Source organism: Bos mutus, chromosome 28, assembly GCF_027580195.1.
Source record: "Bos mutus isolate GX-2022 chromosome 28, NWIPB_WYAK_1.1, whole genome shotgun sequence".
NCBI lineage: Eukaryota > Metazoa > Chordata > Mammalia > Artiodactyla > Bovidae > Bos > Bos mutus.
The window spans coordinates 9,873,392-9,895,949 of record NC_091644.1 but is presented as its reverse complement, the minus strand read 5'-3'; the positions used below and the strand labels follow the sequence as shown (position 1 = coordinate 9,895,949).

General features: G+C 41.3%; 1 long non-coding RNA gene across 2 annotated transcripts in view; it reads left to right on the top strand.

Annotated features, from left to right (window-relative positions):
• LOC138986074 (uncharacterized) overlaps nucleotides 1–3,831 on the top strand; it is a 147,431-nt gene extending 143,600 nt beyond the window's left edge. For both annotated transcript variants that reach the window (XR_011462969.1, XR_011462968.1), the window contains one exon: nucleotides 2,358–3,831. This is a non-coding gene — a long non-coding RNA (uncharacterized lncRNA). The remainder of the gene's footprint in view (nucleotides 1–2,357) is intronic.
• Nucleotides 3,832–22,558: the final 18,727 nt, after the last annotated feature.

The window sequence follows — 22,558 nt, the reverse complement described above, 5'->3', positions numbered from 1 at the left end:
TTGCATTAAAAAAGTGGCTGAATAGTATCTAGCTCCCAGCATTGTTTCAGTGATGAGAACTGGACCCAATCAGCACTATATAGAAGTCACCTTTTACTTTTATTGCTTGCTGTTGATGCCGAATTCAAACAATCTGATATTAGTAAATGTAGGGGAACAAAACTTAGGGGAGGTTGAAAGGAAAGTAATTTAATGATAAATCCAGGCAAAAAGCCTGTGTATAAAATTAAACATGAAAAAAATGCCTGGCTAGTAAAAACAGAGTACTGTTTCTGGCAGAAGTGTTATTTTCCATTGTAAATACTGCGGTTATTAAGTCCTTGTGTGATTTTTGGCACGTTTTCATTTTTTTGGAGGATATTTTCAATAGTTTTGTTTCCTTCTCACTACCCTTATATGACTTCATAATGCTATTTGGGGGAAATTATGGGAGCTAAGAGGTCTTAATAGAGAATATTAAACGTATAATCTTAGAGTGTTTTAACAGGGCTGTCACTGCTGTTATCAGAATGCTGTTTCTAGTGTGCTTTTTGCCACATATAAGATGTGACATTTTCTGAGAAATGTATTATACTTTATAATGTTACAAGGAAAGAATCACAGACTCGGATTTTTTAAAAATTAAATATTTTTAATTGGAGGATAATTGCTTTACAATATTGTACTGGTTTCTGCCATATATCAATATGAGTCAGCCATAGTTATACGTATATCTCCTCCTTCTTGAGTCTCCCTCCCAGGTCCAACCTGGGATTTTGTTATTAATATATTGACAATATATTATAGTTTGAATTTTCTTTTTCTAATTTTGCTTGCTAACTCTTTCATGACAAAGAAATTTTAGCACACAATATCTTATATATTTGGAACTGCTAGGAATGACTGGGTTAAAAGCACAGAGCATTATTTCTATGATTTTTATTTAAAAAGCCTTTCTATAATATCATTTTGGATATAAGAGTAACATTTGAGATTGAAAATTTACTTCATTATTTGTCTATGTTTACCTGCTTTCGATGAAAAAACTCAAATTGAACAGATAAATGATTTCCATGTATCTAGACAATTGACAGTATTGTGCAAAGAGAATTCTGTAACTGATTTAACTTGTTTTACTCACATGTTTAAAACTGTGTGGACACGTTCTTGACCTACATCCTAACAATTAGAAACTTTAAAGGCAATGGAAGAAACAATTTTTCTCAAACAAGGACTATCCTGGAAGTTTGGTTCCAAATGCCATTATATATCTCTTTTCCCCAATATGTTCTGGTTCTTTTGCTTCAAAGGTTCTTTTGCTTTCAATTTTCTTTTGATGACTTTCTACCTGCCAAATACAACCCTCTAGTACATTTTCCTGTGGTTCACTTTTCTGCCTAAGTAGGAACAGTCTCAAATTATTGGGCACATTCATCTCATTGAGCCAGCTTGGAGTGAGGCAGCTCCAGCGGATAGTGGGGCTTTGAGTCACCCTAGACCTTATTTTGGATGTTGTCCAGGAGGTTATGGGAAGAAACTTGTTTTGAAGCTGATTGAACATCTCATGGGGTCCCTGTTATTATGTAACACTTATAAAGCGCTGAGACCCATGTGGTTCAGTCCCAGAGCAGTTGTGGCCAAATGAACGCTGTCCGGCTACTAATAGTTATTTCAAAATAATTCTTTACTTATGTTTCTCAAAAAGAAGGAAAAGGGGGGAGCTGGAGGAAGGGGAAGGGGGAGGAGGAGGAGAAGCAGGAGAAGGGGAGGAAGAAGTCACAGAGCTGGAAGCTCTTTTTGTTTCTCAGATTGCCTCAGGCGGGTTAGCTGTTTGAAAACCCCCTTTAACCTCACCACCCAACTCCAGCCCCCTCCAAAATGTCCCTTTCTTCCTTGAGTGTTATTCATTATTCCAAGTGCTGAGTTAATAAAGTTACAAAGAATCTAAGTGGCAGAAAAGAAGCTTCTTGGAGGAGGGAGCTGAGGGGGAGCATGCCAGAGCAGAGTGGGAGAGGCAAAGGGCTTCTTGATGAGCAAACACAGGGAAGGCTGGGATGACAGCCATTAATATGAGAGCAGATTCTAGACACCTTGGAAACGGTAGAGTTTCCTTTCTCTTTTTCTAATAATGCCATACTTATTAATAACTGCAGAGAGCCCTTTCTCTGCATGTTAGAAGGGGCCTGGGCTGTTTGCTTGGGATGCTTTCTTAGTAACTGGAAACCAGCACATCCCAGCAATACTCTTCAGGAACGTTCCCCACTTCCTACCACTCGGGTTTTTTTTTTCCCCACTGAGAAGCTTCCCCTCAATAATATTTATAGATGATTCTTCCTGGCAATGTAAAAGAATTTCCCTGTTGCTTTCTAACCGAATAGCTGCAGATGCTTACAGATGCTGGGGGAGCTCACCTACTTTGCAAGGAAGAAATGAAGGAAGAGAAAATATATAGTAACTGTGATATTGGTAAAACCAACTAGTCAACAAAGAAGGAAATTCTAGTGGCCAAGAAAGCCTCAAGGGAGAAGAAAGGCACAGAGCCTGTATCATAAACCTGGTGTCCGTCGAGGTCTTTACTGCTGGTTTTCACCACATCACCTTCTCTGAGTTGGTGTGTCTGAGTCAGGGCAAGGTGTCAGAACTCACCATCCAGGCGACCATTCTGAACATAGAAGAAAGCCCTTGGGAAACCAGGGTGGAGAGGAGGAGCGCTTCACGAATTAATCCACACTCTTCTCACCGCGCATGTGTGAGATGTGCAGGGCGCACTTGCCCGCGGCCGGGGCTCTGGTTACGTTTGGTGAGCGCCTTCTTGTCCAGAACCTGGCTGACCTGCTGAGCACGGATGTTCTTCTCCAGGTTCCGTTTCGTTTAATGTAGTGCTGATCGATGGCTAAGTAGCCCTCATGTTCAGCAAATGGAGGCACAGAGATTTACATTCTTTGCGGAAGGTGACACAATTGGCAACTGGGCCTCGGCTGCAAATCCAGGAGTCTGGCGCCAATGTCTGGGCCCCTGACTCCTCACTGCATCACGATAAAACAAGCCCGGGGGCCCACCCCCGTGCTGAACCGCAGGCAGGCAGCACGGCAGCCTGTAGTCTCTTGGTCAGTCTCCACGGCTGGCCAGCGCCACAGCCACCGTGCATTGTCTCCGAGAGGCTGCTTGAATGTGGCGCATCAGTGCACCTTCTTAGACCTGTTTTGCTAACTGCTTTTCTGTGCCCGTTTGAATTCAGGAAAAAATCCCGAATTTCTCGGTTGTTCCAAGGAGAGGAAGAATGGAAGAAACAGCAGCTTTCGCCTTGGAGCAGGGCCTGAGAGCTGTAGCGCGTCTCCCAGGCCAGCGCTGCCGCTGGGACTCTGGGGCCAAACAGCAGGCAGGCCCAGGGACTGCGGGGGCCGCTGGGACTCTGGGGCCAAACAGCAGGCAGGCCCAGGGACTGCGGGGCGGGGCATTGTAAATGAGTGCTGTAATTTGGTTGCATTTTCTAATAAAACAAATGACTGCCCAACAGTGATTTTAAAAGTTGCAAATATATGACTTTTCCATCTTACGAGAAATACTCTTGTCATGGGACAATAAGTTGATTCTGTAAAATGTGGTGAATATTACCCACCTTGAAAATTCTTTCTTTTGTTATTTTTTTAGGATTAGAATTACTGTAGTACATGTACCTGGCAGATAGTAGATATTTAATAATAAGTAATAGGTATTATAAAAAAAGTGCATAATTTATCTAGCATATACCCTGCCCCCCATTGTAAGTACTTGGTTGGACAGTTGGGAATTTGTTACTTGAAATAGATTATAAAGAATTTTAATGAATGCAAACCGTAATAAACCTTAAAACTCCAGAGTTTTTAAGTCAAGGGTTGATTTTTTTCATGTGTCTTCATACAAATACTGGGCTTCCTGGGTGGCTCAGTGGTAAAGAACCTGCCTGCCAGTGCAGGAGACACAGTAGCCGTGAGCTGGCTCTGGGTGGGGAAGGTCCCCTGGGGGAGGAGATGGCACCCCACTCCAGTACTCTTGCCTGGATATACCGAGGACAGAGGAGCCTGGTGGGCTACAGTCCATGGGGTCAAAAAGAGATGCGACTGAGTGTGCACGCATGATCATGATAGTATAAATATCACCCTTCTCAAGGTTTCTGAATAAAAAAGGAAAACTGGAGTCTCCTTACTTGGGCCCACAAGATTTTCCCCAAGTGTGAGATCATTTCCTAACTCATCTCAGCCCCCTTAGCTTCTAGGTATTTCACTGCTCAAGTATCTTCCCTGAACTCTTACTACTTGTTCAGGCTCTGAAAGATCAGCTCCATCCCAACCTTGGTCTTGCTGGGAAAAATACTGTGCACCCCCTCCCCCTGAATTACTTATTTTCTTTCCCTTTGAGTCTTCCCAAAGGACTGTTTACTCACTGAGTAATAGAATGTTCTTTCACATTGTGCTCAATTAAACTCTGACCAATTCATCCTTAGAAGTGACCAATTTAATCATCCAAGGATCAACATATTAGAGTTGCTGGAAATAGGCATTTATGATGCTTATTGCAAATGCAAGCCGGTGTTTGGAATCTGGTGTCAAATGATTGCAGCCAGGTCAGATCCCTCATATTATTGTCTGAGATAATATTTTTTCCTAATATTTGCCTAAGGATGGAAGAATTTCCATTTAGGGTCAAACTTACTCTACTACTTTCCAACGCAGGAAAGAAAGGGCAGAAGCAGGCAAGCTGGCAAGAAGAAGCGGAAAGGACGCAAACAGAAAGAAGTAAGAAGCAATGAAGGGAGGAAGAAAGGAACGCTAGAGCAAAACCCCAGATGGTTCCGTGGTAAAGAATCTGCCAGCCGATGCAGGAGATTCAGGCAATGTGGGTTTGATCCCTGGGTCAGGGGGCTCCCCTAGAGAAGGAAATGGTACCCCACTCCAGTATCCTTGCCTGCATAATCTCATTGCAGAGGAGCCTGGCAAGCTACAGTCCATGGGGTTGCAAAGAGTTGGACACAACTGAGCCACTGAGTACATAGCAAAACCTGTAATGAGATTTCCATTTCTGGCATCTGACTGACTAGGTAGCTGGAAAAACCACACCAGTATAGAACACAAAAAAATCCTGGATAAAATGTCACAAAATTTAAATGCATGTTAAACATATGTGAAAATTAGAACTACCCTTCTTCCCTGGTTGCTCAGCTGGTAAAGAATCTGCCTGCAGTGCGGGAGACCTGGGTTTGATCCCTGGGCCAGAAAGATCCCCTGGAGAAGGGAATGGCAACCCACTCCAGTATTCTTCCTGGAGAATTCCATGGACAGAGGAGATTGGCAGGGCTACAGTCCATGGGGTTGCAAAGAGTTGGACATGACTGAATGACTAACACATACACACAGAGGTCAGAAATAAGGAAGTTCAAAGCTGGAAATTCTCCTGGGAGTGGAGTCAGGGCAGGCATTTGACTCTACGGTAGAACCTAGAGCTTGGTTTTTTTATAGGCTTTACAGTAGGATGAAAGAGAGAATCTGGGATCTTATCAAGGTTCTAGGGCAACTAGAGAGTTTCCCATAAAGCTGGGATTTGGAAAGATGACAGCTTCAACGGATAAACCTAGCTAACACCCATTCTCTATAGCAGCACTCTTAAAGAGAACTTTCTGGGATCATAGAAATGCTCTGTATATGTAGCTGTGTGTGGGCATTGAACTTTTGAATGTTACTCATGTAACTGAAGAGCTGTGCTAGGAATTTTATTTGTTTTATTAATCTTAGCTTATTGTCACAGATTAAATATTAATAATGATTGCCACACTGAACAGTCCAGCCCTGGAGTCTAGAGCAAGGATGTGCAAACTACAGCTATCGTGCCAAATTGACCTTACCACCTGATTTTCTAACGTTTTATTGGAGCACAGAGTAAGGGAAGAAAAAACCCTTTCTTCTACCTTCTTATATCCAGGGCCTGGGTCTTGTGAATTAAATTGATCAAAGACAGATTAACAAGAGAAAAGACTTTACTATGCATGCACATAGGACCTTCACAGGAAAGAAGTTAAAAACCCAAAGAGATGATAGACCTGGGACTTATTTACCATTTCAACAAAGGGCAACAAATTGTGAACTGACAAGACAGAAAAATGAGCTTACATTCCAGTTCAGTTCAGTCGCTCAGTCGTGTCCGACTCTTTGCGACCCCATGAATTGCAGCACACCAGGCCTCTCTGTCCATCACCAACTCCCGGAGTTCACCCAAACTCATGTCCATGGAGTTGGTGATGCCATCTAGCCATCTCATCCTCTGTCGTCCCCTTCTCCTCCTGCCCCCAATCCCTCCCAGCATCAGAGTCTTTCCAGTGAGTCAGCTGTCCGCATGGTGGCCAAAGTATTGGAGTTTCAGCTGCAACATCAGTCCTTCCAATGAACACCCAGGACTGATCTCCTTTAGAATGGACTGGTTGGATCTCCTTGCAGTTCAAGGGACTCTCAAGAGTCCTCTCCAACACCACAGTTCAAAAGCATCAATTCTTTGGCACTCAGCTTTCTTCACAACCAACTCTCACGTCCATACATGACCACTGGAAAAACCATAGCCTTGACTGGACCTTTGTTGGCAAAGTAATGTCTCTGCTTTTGAATATGCTATCTAGGTTGGTCATAACTTTCCTTCCAAGGAGTAAGTGTCTTTTAATTTCATGGCTGCAATCACCATCTGCAGTGATTTTGGAGCCCAGAAAAATAAAGTCTGACACTGTTTCCCCATCTATTTACCATGAAGTGATGGGACTGGATGCCATGATCTTCGTTTTCTGAATGTTGAGCTTTAAGCCAACTTTTTCACTCCCCTCTTTCACTTTCATCGAGAAGATTTTTAGTTCCTCTTCACTTTCTGCCATAAGGGTGGTGTCATCTGCATATCTGAGGTCATTGATATTTCTCCTGGCAATCTTGATTCCAGCTTGTGCTTCTTCCAGCCCAGCATTTCTCATGATGTACTCTGCATAGAAGTTAAATAAGCAGGGTGACAATATACAGCCTTGACGAACTCCTTTTCCTATTTGGAACCAGTGTGTTTTTCCATGTCCAGTTTTAACTGTTGCTTCCTGACCTGCATATAGGTTTCTCAAGAAGCAGGTCAAGTGGTCTGATATTCCCATCTCTTTCAGAATTTTCCACAGTTTATTGTGATCCACACAGTCAAAGGCTTTGGCGTAGTTAATAAAGCAGAAATAGATGTTTTTCTGGAACTCTCTTGCTTTTTCAATGATCCAGCGGATGTTGGCAATTTGATCTCTGGTCCCTCTGCCTTTTCTAAAACCAGCTTGAACATCTGGAAGTTCATGGTTCACATATTGCTGAAGCCTGGCTTGGAGAATTTTGAGCATTACTTTACTAGCCTGTGAGATGAGTGCAATTGTGTGGTCGTTTGAGCATTCTTTGGCATTGCCTTTCTTTGGATTGGAATGAAAACTGACCTTTTCCAGTCCTGTGGCCACTGCTGAGTTTTCCAAATTTGCTGGCATATTGAGTGCAGCACTTTCACAGCATTATCTTTCAGGATTTGAAATAGCTCCACTGGAATTCCATCACCTCCACTAGCTTTGTTCATAGTGATGCTTTCTAAGGCCCACTTGACTTCACATTCCAGGATGTCTGGCTCTAGGTCAGTGATCACACCATCGTGATTATCTGGGTCATGAAGATCTTTTTTGTACAGTTCTTCTGTGTATTCTTGCCATCTCTTCTTAATATCTTCTTCTTCTGTTAGGTCCATACCATTTCTGTCCTTTATTGAGCCCATCTTTGCATGAAATGTTCCTTTGGTATCTCTAATTTTCTTGAAGAGATCTCTAGTCTTTCCCATTCTGTTGTTTTCCTCTATTTCTTTGCACTGATCACTGAGGAAGGCTTTCTTATCTCTCCTTGCTATTCTTTGGAACCTGCATTCCATTGGGAGTATCTTTCCTTTTCTCCTTTGCTTTTCACTTCTCTTCTTTTCACAGCTATTTGTGAGGCCTCCTCACAGCTATTTTGCTTTTTTGCATTTTGGGAGTGGCAAATTATGGAGAGGTAAATATGCAGGGAAACTAAAGGAAGATCAGGTTTTTAAAGGTTTTCCAGACTCAAGTTGGTGCTACCCCAGTGCTGAGTCATCAGTTCTTCGTGGGACAGGAGAGTGCACGGGTGAATCTTCACAGAAGGAGATGTGCGCCCTGCTCTCAGGCAGAAGGGGCAAGTGTAGAGAGTTCCCCTACATTTGCTGTTTCTCGATCCCTTTCAGTTAAAAATAATCCAAATGCCAACGTGGCAGAGTTTGGATGGTGTCTTGCCATCCCCTCCAACAGGCACACCCATTTGTCAGTGGATTGTCTATGACTGTTTTGCAAAGGAAGAGCAGGGTTGAGTAGTTGCAAAATGAGGGTCATATGGACAACAGAGACGAACACGGTTCCTGTCTGATCCTCTACAGAAAAAGGTTACTGATTCCTGGTCTCAAGTATTAGAACTGAGATAGGACTGGTCTTGCTTTTGAGTGGAGGGAGGGATAAAGGGGGAAAAAAATCAATTCTTAGATTCAGAAAGGTCAGAAAAACAGGCAGTATTTACTAAAATTCTCATCAAGAAATATAGGAAAGGTTCAGAACCTCAAAGACAAAGAAAAGATCTTACATGCTGAGAGTGGGAGAGAAGTGAGCAAGAGAGAAAAATATCGTCATATTTCTTCAAATCTAAAAGGAACATTTTAACAATTGAGCATGTTCACATTTGTAACCAGTAGATGGAAAATGTTGTGTCATAGTTGAATTGACAGTATTTTTCTGTCTCAATAATAAATAGAAAAGTGGTATACTCAACAATCGGTTATATATTGGCGCTAATGAAATATGGTACCTGTAATGGAATGACAGCCAGACTGAGAGCTGATGTCTCACCTGCAAGAGCAGAAAATGGTGGTGGGACTTTTCTAGAAGCCAAGCGATGTCCTAATTGTTTTTTTGTTTCTAATTAGTTTAAAATTGTCAGCTTATTTAATCTCCACGAAACCTTATGAGGTAAGCTTTTATTAATCTAAGTTTATAAACTGTAAATGTTTATTGCTTTATAGAAAAGAAGAACGAAAGCAGAATCAAGATTCAGATTCACGTAGACCAGTGGTCGTAACAGGTATATGTTGATGCCTCCGCGAAAAAGAAGAGACAGGAAAAATCAAAGAAGTGACATAAAGTTCTTTTCTTGAAAAATAACAAGAAAAAAGGCAAAACCAATGGTACATTTCTGTAAGATACATTTCGGGAAGAAGGAAAATGATCTCATGAGAAATGTCTGTGAGAAGAAATCATGCAAGAAGAAATGCAGCACAAAGAAAGTAGTTAAAATGAGTGAAAATGTAAACACCATAGACTCTATTGATCATGTCCAGTTTTTAGTGTTTAAAGAAAACAAATGAAACCTACATTTTGTGGAAGACCAAGCAAGCTGGGAACGGAATGAGCAGATTTAAAACATTGTAAAGCTCTTTAATGATTTGGAAGAAAGATAACATGCTAATATACTCTGAACTGTTTTCAGTTACATGTCTATAATGATTTAAAGAATACCAATTCAAAAGTATAGAAATTAACTGTAAAACTTCATGGAAAAGTAAAATGAGAAGTTAAAAACAAACAAAGGCCTCTACTAGTCTGAAAAGAGGAAAATAAATTAAATAAAAAAACAAAAACCACAGAAATAATGTAGCAGAAATAATAAATGTATCTGTAATCATAAAAAAGTAAATGGTATCTTTTCTTTATTTTAAAACAAAACTCACATTAAATAAAACAAAATGTAGCCATAGAATGATTATTGAGAGACCCACCTAAAACATAAGGACACTAAAGGTTCAAATAAGAAGGTTGGGAAAATGTGCCAGACATATAGTAACTAAAAGAGAGTTGGTCTAGTTGCAGTAGTAACTTAAGAAAGATTTTAAGGAAAAATGCATTACTGGAAAAAAAGAGGATTACTATTACTAAAATATTCCATTTCTAGGAAGATATAATTTTAAGATATAAACCTGAGTTTACCTAATAAGTCATTATTATACAGACCATATTCTGCTTTTTTTAAAAAATATGTTTCAGTATCACCAATTAACAATATTATGATATTTTCAGGTGGACAGCAAAGTGACTCAGCCATGCATACACATGTATTCACTCTCCCCCAAACCCCCGCCCACCCAGGCTGCCACATAACACTGAGCAGAGTCCCCCGTGCTGTACAGTAGGGCCTTGCTGGTTATCCATTTTAAATACAGCAGTGTGTGCATGTCCATCCAAACTTCCTGTCTCTTTCCCCCATGCTCCCTCACTGGCAACTGTAGGTTCATTCTCCAAGTCTGTGAAACTGTTTCTGTTTCGTAAATAAATTCATTTAGATCATTTCTTTTTAGATGCCATAGATAAGGGATGTTATTACAGTATTTCTCCTTTTCTGTCTAACTTACTTCACTCAGCACGGCAATTTCTAGGTGCATCCATGTTGCTGCAAATGGCATTACTGGATTCTCTTTAGTGGCCGAATAGCACTCCATGGTATAAATGTACCGTCTCTTCTTTATCCCTTCCTCTGTTGGTGGGCATGTCGGTGGCTCCTTGTCTTGGCTGGGGCAGACAGTGCTGCAGTGGGCCCCGGGGTGCAATCATCCTTGTGAGTCACGTCACAGACCACAGTCTATGGTCTGCAGTTAAGTCAGAACTCAAAATCCAAAACACATTTAATACAGTAATCATCTGTTTGGTAGTTTTAAAAGCATACTTCTAAAGAATTCATGAAATGTAGAAGAAGTCATAATGGAAATTCTTTAGGACTAAAAACTAAATAAGATTCTGTGTATCAGAATTGCATGTTACAGTTAAACTAATATTAAGGGAAATTTATAGCCTTAAATGCTTATATTAAAATGAAAAGGGTAAAAATAGACTTTTTTAGCCAATATAAGAAAATAAATACTAAACATCAAAGTAGAACAGAATTTAGTAAAAAACGAAGATATGATATATCAGACAAGAAACATCCAATGTGTTCTTTTGGAAAGTCTGAAAAATACTGAAGCTCTGGGAAGACAGAATAAGAAAAGAAAAAACAAGCACTGAAAACAAATCAATACTAGGAATGAAAGAGGACTCAGTCACAAACAGAACTGAGGTTTAAAATATACCGAAATAGAATATAAGGAACAACTTTATAATATGTAATATATTTGAATCAGGTAAATTGGAAATTCAGGTAAAGTTGAATCAGGAAAGTAGGTCTTCCCTGTAGCTCAAAGGGTTAAGGGTTCTCCTACAATGCAGGAGACCACGGTTCGATGCCTGGGTCAGGAAGCTCCTCTGGAGAAGGGAATGGCAATCCACTCCAGTATTCCTTTTTTTTTTTTTTTTGGCTTCCTGAGATTTTTTTTAAATTTTATTTTATTTTTAAACTTTACAATATTGTATTAGTTCTGCCATATATCGAAGTGAATCCGCCACAGGCATACATATGTTCCCCATCCTGAACCCTCCTCCCTCCTCCCTCCCCATACCATCCCTCTGGGTCATCCCAGTGCACTCCAGTATTCTGCCTGGAAAATCCCATGGACAGAGGAGGCTGGCAGGATCCGTGGGGTCGCAGAGTCGGACACGACTGAGCAACTACTACTACTAAAGGGGAGATATTTACAGAAAACATGAATTACTGAGACTCATTCAAAGAAATACTAGACCTCAATCAACTTGTGTCTGTGAAAAGCACGAATTCTTAGTTAAAAAAACAAAACTCTGTCCTAGGAAAATACCAGACCCAGTTAATTATATAAGTAATTTGCCTGGATGCTCAGGGAATTGAAAATTTTAATCTTACATAAAGACTTTGAGAGGTTCACAATAAAACTAGAAAACTAATTAAGCGGTATACAGATTGGAATGGAGCGATATAAATATGATTATTTGCATGTATGCTGTTGTCTGTGTGTTAAATCTTTCAGAGTACATGGTACAATTGTTAGAATTAATATGAGAACTCAGCAAATATATTGATATAAAATCCATATACAAAAGTCATTTGCATTTCTGTACACTAAAAATAGCATTAGTAATTATTATTAATATAATAAATTTGAAATTTATGAGCATAGTCATTAATGACATGAACTCAGGTTCAAATTCCCCATCATTTCTAGTTATGTGACTTTTGTCACATTATTTAACCTCTCCATGGCCTAGTCTCTTTATCTGTAAAACAGGATAACAGGTTAATAATTATACCTACCTGATGTGTTTGTTAAAAGAGTAATACAAAATGTGGAGACCAATACTTGGCTTTGTAAGAATTGGCATGTACCATTAACGTGAAAGGTAAGACCCAGAAACTCTTAGAAGAACACATATAGAAGAATATCTTTATGACTTCCAGGATTTGGAAAGATTTCTCAACAAAATACAAAACACACACACCAGAACTGGAAAGGGTAATAAATCCAACCACATTAAAATCAAGAACTTATGTTCATCAAAAGTACCATGCAAAAAGTGAATAGACAAGCCACGAACAGCAATGATAATCTCAATAGCTATAACCACAAAGGATTTATATTTAGTGCATATGTATAAATCTGCAAACCAAAAGAACCCAATAGAACATCTCAAGATATACTTTGTAGAAGAAGAAATATCAAAAGTCATCCAGCATATGGAAAATGCTAAAACCTCATTAACTATCAGAGAAATGCAAATTAAAACCACAACATAAAATTTTAAATCCCACAACTGGCAAAATTGAAAGTATGACATACCAGCCGTTGGTAAAATAGGAAGCCATGCATTGCTGGTGGAGGTATAATATAATCATTTTGGAAAAAACAAATATGGCATAACCTATTAAAACTGAATATGTGATTACCTTATCATCTGGTAATTTGTCTTCTGAGTATAAACCTTATGACTTGCTTGATATTAATTTTCCAGTCATATTTTTCTAATTAATAAAATAAAATATTCAAAAGCTTTGTGCATCAGTTCAGTTCAGTTCAATTCAGTTGCTCAGTCATGTCCGACTCTTTGCGACCCCATGAATCACAGCACGCCAGGCCTCCCTGTCCATCACCAACTCCCGGAGTTCACTCAGACTCACGTCCATCGAGTCAGCGATGCCATCCAACCATCTCATCCTCTGTCATCCCCTTCTCCTCCTGCCCCCAATCCTCCCAGCATCAGAGTCTTTTCCAATGAGTCAACTCTTCGCATGAGGTGGCCAAAGTACTGGAGTTTCAGCTTGAGCATCATTCCTTCCAAAGAAATCCCAGTGCTGATCTCTTTCAGAATGGACTGGTTGGATCTCCTTGCAGTCCAAGGGACTCTCAAGAGTCTTCTCCAACACCACAGTTCAAAAGCATCAATTCTTCGGCACTCAGCCTTCTTCACAGTCCAACTCTCACATCCACACATGACCACTGGAATATGTATACAAATACATGTGTGTATACATGTATGTTCATATGTTTATGTACACATGTATTTGTCTCATGTACATATTCATGATACATATATTCATGTTGCTGTATCTCTCTCTCAGTCATCTACCTACCTATTTATCTCTCTGACTAGCCAGATACTAATACCCTTTTTTAGGAACCTGTATTTTAGGTTCTTAAAAAGTTTGAAGAAACATTAATACTTGTAACTTATCTTTTTCTTTGAAAACTTTTTGGTTTTATGCAAATTTTCTCATTTATTACCAGATAGATGAGCAAAATATTCTCTTACACAGCTTTAGCATCCCCTGTGTTTGGCATAAAATCTTGTTTTTCATTTTTAGTTTGGGGAATCTTTTCTCATTTTGTTATTAATTGATTTGTTCAAAAAATGTGCCTTGAATGATTTGCATATGGGATTACTACAGACGTTGAGAAGTGTCTTCTGTTTATAGCAAGGTTTGCCTGATATTTAATGATATATTATTTGACACATAAAGGATTATGACAGTCACGTGTTTATTCTGGATTATCTATTTCATGATCGTGCTGTGGTTTTCATGTAATTTTCATGCCTTTTTAAGCTTTAAACTCCACTGGCTTTGTTGTGTTACTGAAGACCCCTGTTGTGTCTTCTGCTCACACATATCTGATCCACCTCCTCCCTGTCTCTGAGCTGCTTTGCTGAGGAAGTCCTCATCTCTGCAGCCTAGAGTACTTTTACCGCAACTGAATGTCTCTCATTTACATACTCTAATATCTCAATACTTGTTCTTACTCCCATCTTCTCATTTTCTATTTTGTGTTTTTTCAAATGGTTATTTTTTTTTTTCCTATATTCACTAAATGGCCTATGCTATTTTTGAATTTTCTTTGTCTTGGTCACTGAAAAGGTGTGCCATCTCTTTTTATTTCTTTGCGAGGCAACATTTAGGACTAGAGGGCTACAGTGTATGTGGGAGGGGCTGTGCAGTTTCCCACAAGGAGCTCGCCTTTTACAGGCTGGTGGACAAGGAGGCAGCAACAGGCTGCTGCTGACCCACACTGAGACACTGAGGCGCCAAGAACCTGCCACCTAACTGTCCTGCCATGAACTTTCAGCCAACCCCGTCCAACCCAGTAATTGCCTAAGTGGCCTTCCTAATCAGGAGAGAGGTTTCCATTTGATTCCCACATTTCCAGAGCACGGAGTCTCTCTTAATCAGGGCTACGGTGACTGGTGCCCCGTGATGCGGGGTGTTTTGGACTAAGGAGATAGCTGTCCTCACGGAGCTCTCTGAAAGCATCGCTCCAGCCTTGGCTGGTGAGCCCATGATGCTGCACCATGACTTCTGCGTGCTAAGGCCCGTGCCTCACACTTCACATGCCCCTCTGTCCCCACGCTGCCGGGCATAGCACTGTCCTAGCTCGATGGGTGCAGAAGACTTAGGGTGCTGCTCTCCTCTGTACAGACCACAGCGCTTCCAGGAGCAAAGGCAGTGAATCCGACTGCAGGACTCTTCTCCCATCTGGACACGTGGGCCCATGGCAAGAGGGCTTCCCACCTGGGTAGAGGCTGGGGGGCCAGGGACATGTGGACTAAGCCTCAAGAGTGGTGGAGAGCTGGTGCTTCAGGCTGAACATCTTGGGTGTGAGCTGAGGTGCCTGAGTAGGAAGGAACCTGGGAAATTCAGGGAGTAGGGCTGGTAGGTGGAGCTGGGCAAGGGGCTACCTGAGAAGGCCTTGAGCGCTCTGCTGGTTGGAAATGCGCTGGTAAGGACCCTGATTAGAGGTGGGATCTGTTATGAAGGCATCATTATAATCCGAGAGGAAAAGTGTTGAATGAATTGAGGCAGGAAAAGCGGATAAAGAGAAAGGGGGGCTGAAGAAATCTGAAAGTGACAAACCAGGAAGGGTCCAGGAGCTGACTGGAGGGTGGGCTGAGAGGAAACGCCCAGGAAATGCCCATGAAGTTTGGGGTGATGGCAATGCCTTTTAAGTAGGGAGGAAGCACAAGGGGGACCAGGGCAGGAGGGGCTGCAACGGCAGAGCCTGGATTCTGGGGACTGCCCCACTGGAACTAGAGGTTGGGGGAGGGTGATTGCACGGAAGAGGGGGTGAGGCAGCTGCACGCTGCCCCCCTGGTGCTGGTTCTCTCCCCTCTGAGCAGTTCTGCCGCCGGATGTGGGACACGATGTGAGAGCAGGGCAAGGGGTCCAGAGCTGTGAGGGACCTGCCTTTCTGGGAACTGGCTGTGCTGATGGCTGCCGAGGGGAGGAGGCACCAGAGGCTGCCTCCAGGAGATGCTGCTGAGGAAAACAAAAAGGAATGAATGAGTGAAAGAAAAAAAAAAAAAAGAAAGAACTGAAGGAATGAATGGAGGAGGAGGGGAAGGAAGGGAAGAAGGGGTTGTTTCTTCAGTTCTAGGCACAGTTCTAACCCTGCTGCACATACTGTCTTCTTGTGATAATCCTGCTTTGTCACCTCATCTTAAAGATGAGGAGACAGAGGTGTCACAAGGATAAGCCATGATGGAGCCAGAAGTCAAATCCTGGCAATTGGATTCAGACTTCTCATTCTATTGCCTGGTATGGATGAATGACTGAATGAAAGGTGGGGATGGAATTAAGATGTACAGCGTAAGTAACTTACTGACTACACATTTAGTGATAAGGAAATTATAATCTGAATGGTCTACAGGGGATTCGTCTATGCTGCTGTAAGTCAGACAGTGGCTACTGTTGGCAGTGTGGGGGCTGGGAGGGCATTTGGGCAGAGCTTCTTTGGTGCCAGTCATTCCATTTCTTGAGCTCAGTGCTGACTCCTCAGGCCTGACGCACAGGGAAGCCTAGATTATTTAAATTTGAAGTCTTGCCAACAGGCATGGCATCTTTGGGCAGTTTGGATTATGACTGATAGAATTAGTAGAATAACAGAATGCGTCACTGAGCTAACAGATGCAGTGTGTCTGAAATGTGAGCGTAATTTTAGACTCAGGCTTAGAATTGTTGCCATGACTGAAGGAATCTGTTTGAACTTTCCAAGCTCCATGGGGCTGGAGACACTTGAATGCTAAGACAAGGCAGGTTGCTGCTTCATTTCTCTTGGACACAACTGCCAAGAGTCAGTCTCCCTTGTCCAGCTGGCCCTGGGCAGGTTGGGATGGGAATTTCATCCATGCACAAGAACTTCTGGACACGATGGCTTGGCTTCATTCGGTCTTTGGCATCTTTATAAGCCTCTGTCTTCTTGCCTTGCTTTAAGTAAGTTCAGTTCAAACTCTGTGAGTTGCTTTTGGCTCTGGCCAAATTCTGCTGTTTAGAGATTTGTTTCTTTTTGATGCTGTATGAGTCGACAGTCACTGCAGGCACCGAGGAAGGACATGTGGTGAGGACAATGGAAAACAGACCCGTGCCTGCCAAATAAGGAGATAGAAAGACTCACCCTTTGAGTTATATAAGTGGCTCAGTTCAGGATGTACAACGCCAAGAGAGAATGCGCCCTGGCCCGGTGGTGGGATTCCTCGTGAGCAAGCGCCTTTCTTTGTATCTGGGTTCAATAAAGATAATTCACTTCATCCAACATAATCTTCAAGTATTCTATGGATTCTTTCCCAAGATCTTTCACCTACTTCTAAAATGCAACCAAGTGTGGATTTTGGGCTGGGCTGGAAGAAACGATGGAAAATTAGCAATTTGGGGCTCCTTTTTAGTTCTAGAACACTCGTGAAATTCCAACAAAAGATGACACGAAGCCCCACCTCTTACAATATCTGCCCCACTAGGTAGATGGCTGTTTGCATTCTTGAGATTTGAAAGGCTGAATTGTGTCTGCGAAAAGAAGAGGCAGTTCTCCAGTTGGTCACTCAAGCTTGTAGTCATCAATGAAAAATTGGAGTGAGATCCCCTTTGACACCAGAAAAAAGAACAGAAACATGTATTCTGACTTCTTGACATTTGGCTGATAGTTATAGTGGAGCAAGTAAGAATACCAAGAAATGACCTATTCTCATAAGATAGACAACACAGTTTCACAATTAATATAGCACCTTAAAAACACAACAAAAATTTCCAGCTTGTTGAGGTGGAAACAACAGAATTTTCTTTTGTATTCCTTAATTATTTTAAATTACATACTTACATATGTGTCTATTAGCTGATTTTTTTCCTCCAGATAATTGTAGTTCCCTGACAATGAGGCCTTTTCTGCACCACGCCCCCCCGCCCCCCACCCCCATCCCCGCCATTTCTATTTCCCAGCCCTAATACAGTGCCCAGAAGATTGTAGTTTTATAGTTAGTATGTTGTTGTTGTTCATTTGCTAAGTCACATCTGACTCTTTGCAACCCCATGGACTGTAGCATGCCAGGCTCCCCTGTCCTTCACTATCTCCCGGAGTTTGCTCAAATTCATGTCCATTGAGTCGGTGATGCCATCCAACCATCTCATCCTCTGCCACCTCCTTTTCCTCCTGCCTTCAATCTTTCTTTCCCAGCATCAGGGCTTTTCCAATGAGTCAGCTCTTCACATCAGGTGGTCAAATTATTGGAGTTTCAGCTTCAGCATCAGTCCTTCTGATGAATCAGGGTTGATTTCCTTTAGGATTGACTAGTTTGACCTCTTTGCAGTCCAAGGGACTCTCAAAAGTCTTCTCCAGCACCAGAATTAGAAAGCACCAATTTTTCGGTGTTCAGCCATCTTTATGATCCAGTTTTCATATCCATTCATGACTACTGGAAAAACCATAGCTTTGACTAGACTGATCTTTGTTGGCACAGTAATGTCTCTGCTTTTTAATATGCTCTCTAGGTTTGTCATAGCTTTCTTTTCAAGGAACAAGCATCTTTTAATTTCAAGGCTGCAGTCAGCATCTGCAGTGATTTTGGAGCCCAAGAAAATAAAAATCTGTCACTGCTTCCACTTTTCCCCCTTCTATTTGCCATGAAGTGACAAAAACTCCTGTCCTCTCAAAGCTTACATTTAATAGGGATGAGACAGACTTAGAAGAAAAGGGAGGAAGACTAATAGTAACCGATGAGGCAGGGAATATTATGGATTATGTATATGTTTTGGAAGAATGTGGAAAAGCACTGGTGGAATTTGTAGAGTGGAGGAAAGGCTTCACTGAGGACTGTCACTCGTGTCAGGTTATCTGGGAGGCATAGATTTATGAGGGAAAAGCACTCTAGTCACAGAAAATCACAGGTGCAAAGGGGATGCAATGGAGGCACATCCCAAGTTCAAAGGCCAGAGCACAAGTCCGTGTACTAAGAGGAGAGGGAGCAAGGGGCGGGGGAGAGTGGTAGAAGATGGGGTCAGAAACGTTGGTCATGAATCTTGCAGAAATCAGGTCATAGACTGGTGACCTTCTGATACCATTTTATTCTGAATAAAATGAGGAACCATGGGAACATAGGAGTAACTTGATCTGACGTGAGTTTTTATAGGACTCTTCCGGCTGATATGCTGAAAATTCATTAAAAAGCAGAAAGTGTGGAAGCAGATAGACCAGTCAGAGGTTGTTATGATGGTCCCGAAGTAGAAGGTGGGACCTTGGGCCCAAAGGTTGAGACATGGTAGGATTCTGGATATATTTTGACATAAAGCCAATAGGTTTTCTGAGTGACCAGATGTGGAATGAGAGAAACAGAAATCAGGATGGCTCTAAGACTTTTGATTTAAGCATCTGGAAAGATGGAAATGGGAAACCTTTGTGATAGTAGGGGAGATATATTGGGTTCTAGCTATTCCTGATGTCAAGCTGGTTTTAGAAAAGGCAGAGGAACCAGAGATCAAATTGCCAGCATCCACTGGATCATCAAAAAAGCAAGAGAGTTCCAGAGAAACATCTATTTCTGCTTTATGGACTATGCCAAAGCCTTTGACTGTGTGGATCACAATCAACTGTGGAAAATTCTTCAAGAGATGGGAATAGCAGACCACCTGACCTTCCTCTTGAGAAATCTGTATGCAGGTCAGGAAGCAACAGTTAGAACTGGACATGGAACAGCAGACTGGTTCCAAATAGGAAAAGGAGTTCTTCAAGCCTGTATATTGTCACCCTGCTTATTTAACTTATATGCAGAGTACATCATGAGAAACGCTGGACTGGAAGAAACACAAACTGGAATCAAGATTGTTGGGAGAAATATCAATAACCTCAGATATGCAGATGACACCACCCTTACGGCAGAAAGTGAACAGGAACTAAAAAGCCTCTTGATGAAAGTGAAAGTGGAGAGTGAAAAAGTTGGCTTAAAGCTCAACATTCAGAAAATGAAGATCATGGCATCCAGTCCCATCACTTCATGGTAAATAGATGGGGAAACAGTGCAAACAGTGTCAGACTTTATTTTTCTGGGCTCCAAAATCACTGCAGATGGTGACTACAGCCATGAAATTAAAAGACGCTTACTCCTTGGAAGGAAAGTTATGACCAACCTAGATAGCATATTCAAAAGCAGAGACATTACTTTGCCAACAAAGATCTGTCTAGTTAAGGCTATGGATTTTCCTGTGGTCATGTATGGATGTGAGAGTTGGACTGTGAAGAAGGCTGAGCATCAAAGAATTGATGCTTTTGAACTGTGGTGTTGGAGAAGACTCTTGAGAGTCCCTTGGACTGCAAGGAGATCCAACCAGTCCATTCTGAAGGAGATCAGCCTTGGGATTTCTTTGGAAGGAATGATGCTAAAGCTGAAACTCTAGTACTTTGGCCACCTCATGCGAAGAGTTGACTCACTGGAAAAGACTCTGATGCTGGGAGGGATTGGGGGCAGGAGGAGAAGGGGACGACAGAGGATGAGATGGCTGGATGGCATCACTGACTCGATGGACGTGAGTTTGGGTGAACTCCGGGAGTTGGTGATGGACAGGAAGGCCCGGCGTGCTGCGATTCATGGGGTTGCAAAGAGTCGGACATGACTGAGTGACTGAACTGAACTGAACTGATGCTATGCTAAGGCTTAAATTTACCAGATATTGCCACATTTCTCTCAACATGATTGTCTCAATTACAGCTCCACTAGCAAGGTATGAGCATTCTTATTTCTCTACTTTCTTCACAGGATGGATAGGCTAATGGATGTTAAGGGATATTGTGTAGTTGTTCCAAGCTGTGTTTCCCTGATTGCCAGTACAGTTGAACCCAATTCATACTATATTGACCTTTTGAGTTTCCTGTCCTTTGAACTGTCTATTCATATCGTTTGTTCAAGTTTCTGTTAGATTACCCTTTTTTCACTGTGGAATTCATTTATGCACTTAGTATATTGCTTGTTATACCTCTTGCATATATATTCCCTCAATCTTGGGCTGATTTTAAATGTTAGTTATGATATCTTAGGTTGTGGAGATCTGTGAACTTAATGTAGTCACATTCCTTTATCTTTGCCATTAGGTTCATGATTTTTGCATCCAGCTGAAAAGCTTCTCACTTTCCCTGATGTCATAGAGATATGTGCATATATTTTCTTCCAGAAGTTTTTAGCTTTGTCTTTTAATTTATTTAATAAACACTTTATTGTGCATGATGTTGTTCTAAGTCCTTTCTGAAAGATCACCTCATTTAATCTTCAAGATAACCTTATGAAAATGAAAAGTGAGTTAGTTTCTCAGTCGTGTCTGACTCTTTGAGACCCCATGGACTAGGGCCCACCAGTATCCTCTGTCCATGGAATTCTCCAGGCAAGAATACTGGAGTGGGTAGCCATTCTCTTCTCCAAGGGATCTTCCCAACCCAGGGATTGAACCCAGGTCTCCTGCATTGCAGGGAGATTCTTTGCTGCCTGAGCCACCATGGAAGCCCATCTATAACCTTAAGAGTCAGGTAGTATTATTCACATTTGACAGATGAGGAAGCTGGTGGGTAAGGAAGTTAAACAACTTGCTGAAGATCACAATTCTAGTAAGTTGTGGAATCTTTAGTTAATCTGAAATGAATTGATATAAAATTGGATAGTTTTGCCTTTATCCATATGGTAACTAGTTATCACAGCATCATTTATTAAATAGCCTATCCTTTCCCAATTGATTTATAATTCCTTCTCTGTCACATTTCAAGTTCTCATAAATGTGAAGGTCTATTTCTGAGCTCTCTGTTTTGTTAAGTTAGTCCATAGGTTAATGCCACACTACTTTAAAACTAGAGTTTTAAAAAAGTCATAGCTGCTATTGTATGTCAGATTTCTTCCTTATTCTTTTTATTCTGACTTCAAATTGTTTTGGCTATTTTGTACCTTTACTCTTCCAAGTGACCTTTATAAGATCACTCCAGTAAGTTCCATGAAAACGCTGTTTGGAACTGTGATGGGAGTTTCATTGCATATGTGATTTGAGTAGAAATTGACATCTATGCAATACTAAGTGTTTACAAACATAACTTTGATGTCCAATCTGGTTTTTCAAGTCTTCTTATGTATCTTTCAAAAAAGTTTAAAAATTTTCTGCATACTGGTTTTGTGTCTCTTCTGTTGGCTTCTTTTTTAAAACCAGATGTCATATGGTCTCTTGTTACTATGAATGAAACCCTCTTCCTTAAAACACATTTTGTAGTTAATTGTCCATGGTGAGTTTAGGTTTTTTTGCATGTTGGTCTTATACATAACAGCTTCCCTCTTGTGGGCCTCCTGTGGGACTTTGTTTCGCATTGTGCCACGGTCTTGTCTTCTGTGGGTTCACTGCACTTGCTGCCTCCTCTGTCTGTAAGTCTCACTCCTGTGTCACCACATCTGGCCCATAAGCCGCTTACCTTCCCTGCCTCTTGGGCCCAGAATTTATTTTGCTCTTAGCAAAATAAGTAAGAAGTATTTCCCAGCCTGCCCCGTATGGTCACTTTCATTAGCATTGGGGAATTTACACAGAGGCTTGAAGAAAGTGATGTGTATTAGTATAAATTAGACAGATAAATCCATTGCCACCTAAACCAAACACAACTACAACGAAATAAAACAAAGCAGCATGACTTATTCAAACAGCAGACCCATGAGTAACAGTGGTCTCAGGAAATGCTTCAGGATGGATCTTTAGAAATGATGGCTTGTAAGCTGCAGTCAGATAAAGCAGGAATCATCAATTGCTTTTGTGGGTTTCATATGACCATTAATATTGAGTTA